Source organism: Echinops telfairi, unplaced genomic scaffold (genome assembly GCF_000313985.2).
Source record: "Echinops telfairi isolate 266 unplaced genomic scaffold, ASM31398v2 ScPeMD7_7469;HRSCAF=8507_1, whole genome shotgun sequence".
Lineage (NCBI taxonomy): Eukaryota > Metazoa > Chordata > Mammalia > Afrosoricida > Tenrecidae > Echinops > Echinops telfairi.
The window spans coordinates 46354099-46358819 of record NW_022111373.1 but is presented as its reverse complement, the minus strand read 5'-3'; the positions used below and the strand labels follow the sequence as shown (position 1 = coordinate 46358819).

Sequence of the window (4721 nt, the reverse complement as noted above, 5' to 3'; positions counted from 1 at the left end):
GCTCCATTGAACTTGGTAGAACTGCCTCTATGAATTCCCAGGACAGTAACTGTTTATGGGAGTAGAAAAGCCCTGTCTTTCTCCCTTGGAGTGGCTGGTAGTTTCAAATTTTGAACCTTGTAGATCACAGTCCAATCCATAACCACCATGCCAGCAGGATAAACACATGTACACACATTGAAACAACTGCTGGTCGACCTCAGAGATGGAGGTGAGCATTTGACTAAATAGCACCTTAGTGCTAGCCAACTCACCTTCTGAGAGTGGGGCTGGGGGCTGGGGGTGCGAGTTGGTTGGAGCGAGGAGTCAAGCCAGCCTTAGAAAGGAAGGAGGAACTGGGCCTTATGTCCTGCTAAAGATGGTCCTCCCACCATAGGGGTCTTCTGCAGTGCACCCTCCTCCTCTTCAGGCATGTGCATCCCATTACCCCAGATGTTATGTTGTTCTCTTGTCTCAGACTCCAAAACTCAAGTCTATTCAGTCACTGCGGGAGAGGGAGGGCCAGGGGTGGTGGTGTTGTGTGGACACCTGTGTTTCTTCCCCATGGATTATCCCCAGGATATCCTGGTCTCTTCCATAGATAAAGAATATGTGTTTTTGCTTGTTTTTGTTTTTTTATTACAAGATCATTTTATTGGGGGCACCGATAGCTCTTACAACAATCCATGCATCAATTGTATCAAACACATTTGTACATATGTTGCCATCATTCTTTTCTAAACATTTGCTTTCTATTGAGCCTTTAGTATCAGTGCTTCTTTTTTCCCTCCCTTCCCCCACCCTTGCACCCTTGATAAATTATAAATTATTATTATCTTCATATATTACACAGGCCCCTGTTTCCTTTCCCCCATGATTTCTGAAAATGTGTTTTATGCTGCCCTTCACCTTCCTTTGTGCTGGAGGTGTGTGTGTGTGTGTGTGTGTGTGTGTGTGTGTGAGAGAGAGAGAGAGCATGTGTCCCCCTTTCTTTTGAGTTAAGATTCCTGCCAATTTCCTTCCATTGTCAATCTTCTCTCCTTGCCAGCCTCTGCCTAGCTAACACTCCCCAACCCAAGAGATACTATCCATATTCGTTTGGAAGATGAGAGGCAAAGACCATCCTCCTGTAACTACTTCCTGCTGAACACAGACATAGAGCTGAGCTGATTTGGATGGCAGCACTTCTATTCCCTCTCCGGGCAAAGGGAAAGCATCTGCATTGAACCTAGTGGCAGCCAGATCAAGGGGGATGAGCGGTAGGTTAGAGTATGTTGTCTGCAGAGGCATCTGGAGCCTCACAGCTTCCAATCTGGAAGAGATAAAACAAACAGGACATTAAAATCACAAGGTCCAAACAGAAGTAGCAGAACAATAGAGGTCAAGGGGGCCAGAAAATGTACTAACCAGGAACCCCATGACCAGGCATCTGAACAAGGGCTCCATCCATGTACAGCTTAGGTCTGCAATTCTCGTGCTTGGTCGCGGAATCAGCAACTATATTCTTTAATGTGGCCCATTTGGTTTACCCAGAAGCAGCATTCTTCTTTGAGCATGCCACAAATTCTGCCTTGAACCACTGCCAGCTAGTCTAGGCTCTTCTGATTGTGAAGAAATGCCACTAGGGAATAGATCTGTGCCTGCAAAGAAAGAATTTCATTGGTGATCTTGGTGTTGAGTTGTGCTAGTTAGGAAGAAAGGTTAACATACCTATTTCCTGCCGAGACCACTCCAGTGGTTCTGACAGTAGCCTCTGCAATCCTTGCCAGAACACTGATCCCCCAGTAGAAGTGGGATCATGGGTCCTGCTCTTTTGGACAGTCCGTGGGTGGTGCTTAAGAGAACAGGCCTGAGGTTGTGGCATTAGTCACAAATATAATAGGCACAATATATCCCAGAGTGCAAAGCCCTTTCCACACACAACATAAATTCCCTTTGGGGGGGAGGGGCGGAGGCATCTGGAAATATATTGTTGAGTGGGTTTTACTTGTTCAGCTCCACTCAGATATATATTTCAAAAAGTGTGAACCAAGGGTGCAGCACTTAGAGGGCTTCAGTAGGGAGTGCTGGTAGGAGTGCAGCTGTCATTGAGCTCCTCCCAAAGCATGCTGTACCTGATAGCATCAGTGAAAGCTTTCCCTTCTGAGCGACTGGAAATAAGGGCGTCATGATCTGGTTTATTCTATTTGATTAGTAGATGCCGCTTCTTCCCCCAAATAAATTTTATCTACAATAAAACTGCGTTATTCAAACCGGCTTTGTTCAAATAGTCATTTCATGATGTCGGCATCTCCCATCACTTATATTTGAAATCTAAGAGACATCACTGAGCCCTCCGCTTCCAAAACCAGTTGATGGATGAGTTTTCACAAGTGAGTAGGGTGAAAAAAAAGTCTTTACAAGGATTCCCTCCTTCCACACTCTCTTCCGCGGTCCTGTTCTCAGACTTTCCGATCTCTCCTCTAAGTCATCTTCCACGTGCTGCCCGCGATGTGATTCTGAACCTAAAGCCATTTCCGATCACTTCCATGAACAAAGTCTTCCATTTTATTTTAATTGACAAACTCCAGATCATCTCATCTAAACTATTATTTTTAGTTGTATCCCCATGTCTTTCGGAATTTATTTTTGATTATTGAATCATTCTGAACATGCTTGTCACTTCTGTCTCTCTCCTTTTTACCCTTTACAAAAATTCTTCCCTCTGCCTCACCTATTCTGCCCTTCCCTGACTATATTCAGTGCATCTCTTTCATCCCTGATGTGCTTAAATTTGAGTCATCGGGCTGGGTGTCAATCTCTCAAACTAAATTGACAGATTTCCAAGGCAAGAATCAGGTATTTATTTCTGTAACTCTCCCTGATTCTCCCAAGAGATCCACTGCCTGGAACTTTTTGAGTATGAAATTTCAAATAGAAATCTTGGCTTCACAGATACACTGGGATAGTAAGAGAATGTTTTAACATTCCTATATGATGGTTTGAGATCCTGAGAAAACTACATAAGTGAGAATAATCATAATAACTAACTTAAAAACATATTATGACAATGACATATGCAAGTATGTCATCATAACATAATAAAGTAATATTTCAGAACACTTAGAATAAAAAAAGGACCTTTAAACTTTTCGGGACTAGAAAAGCAGATTGCAGACAAGTAAAGCTTAAGATACTTTCAAAATAAAAATACCATGAAGAAAATAAAAAGTTTTTGCCAAGATTTTCAAATCACTAAGGCAAAACTAGAACATAAAACATTTGTATTTTAATAAAATTCAAGAGAGAAGAAAGCAGGACCCACAAGAAAACCTAATAAGCATTGAATGCAAAATATGCCGGGAAATATGACAAAAAGAGGTGATTACAGTGCCCAACTCATACCATTGGCAGACTCATAGTCACCTTGCAGCGCAAAGTAGAATTACTTCCGGGTTTCTGAAACTGTAACTCTTTATAGAAGCAGATTGTCTTATCTTTGTCCCACAAGGCACCTACTGGGTTCAAATGGCTGATTGTCTGGCAGCACAAGGATCAACACACTAAAGCACCAAAGATCCTTATTACATTAAGTATAAATTTTTTTAAATGAGATTTTGTTAAAAACAGAAAAGAGGAAAATAAAACAGACTCTAGTGTATGAAGATTTTAAGAAAAAAATCTATAAATAAATAAGCAGACAAAGTATAATACAAAACTAGTATGTCTGATTGTACCTTAGATGATGCTGGATTCAACTAAAATATAACATTAGGACATATTTAAGAATGAGAAATGTTATAAAAACACAAACAGTCATAGGCACACATATATTTATTGGAGGAAGTCCTATAATATCAAAAAGATGGAAACAATAAAAAATGACTACTATGGAGGAATGGATAAAGAAACTATAGTACCTGCATACAATGGGATATTATGCATCTTTAGAAAACAATGAGGTGTCTGTCAAACATCTAATACATGGAACAAAATTAGAGCACATTTGCTTAGCTAAGATCAAGACTTTATGACACCATTACTATAAAGGAAAATAAGAAAAATGGTTTCCACAACAAAGGACAAGATTTCAAAGGCTACCGTGTGGTCAAGGTTCAGTGGGGCAGGGAAGAGGGAGGGAACAAAAGCCTAGAAATGATGGAGGAGGTCGGGTGGAAAAGGGAAGAGCTAAAGAGAACCATGTATATGGGGAACTTCATGGGACACTGTTACTGGTTGGTTTGATGACATGGGCTGTGTGACTACGTGGAATTTTTTTTGTATTACATTCCACAAACATAAAGGAGAAAAAAAGCAAATATGTGTAAATAAATGTTTAAAGAGAAATAAACAGAGTTATTTTTGTTTGTTTGTTTTAAGAGAGAGAAGTGTCACACCTTAAACACTCTCCAGATCCCTTGCCTGTCAGATCCAAACTCTGTTCTGAGTGGCTGTAAAGGGAGGAAAAGTAAAACTGAAATGGATTTGGATTATTTTGTGACATACAAGTTCATTTCAAACAAAAAGAATGAGAAATATTATTCAATTATGAACATTTATAATCATGTATTTTCAACATTGCAACCTCAAAATATATAAAGCAAAACTATTAGAGACAAAGATTGTCCACCCAGCAGCTTAAAAAGAGTTCACCTTAAGAGAGAGCAAATTATTTATCTCAGAACTTGATAGATTGAGTAGGTAGAAAATATATATAATATAATATTCACAGTCTTAGTAGTCTTCGGATTTTATGCCTGGTC

General features: G+C 40.0%; 1 non-coding gene across 1 annotated transcript; it reads left to right on the top strand.

Moving 5' to 3' along the window:
* Nucleotides 1–4362: 4362 nt before the first annotated feature.
* Nucleotides 4363–4483, top strand: LOC115873907. Its single transcript, XR_004048679.1, has one exon. It is a non-coding gene; the product is annotated as a small nucleolar RNA SNORA61 (small nucleolar RNA).
* Nucleotides 4484–4721: the final 238 nt, after the last annotated feature.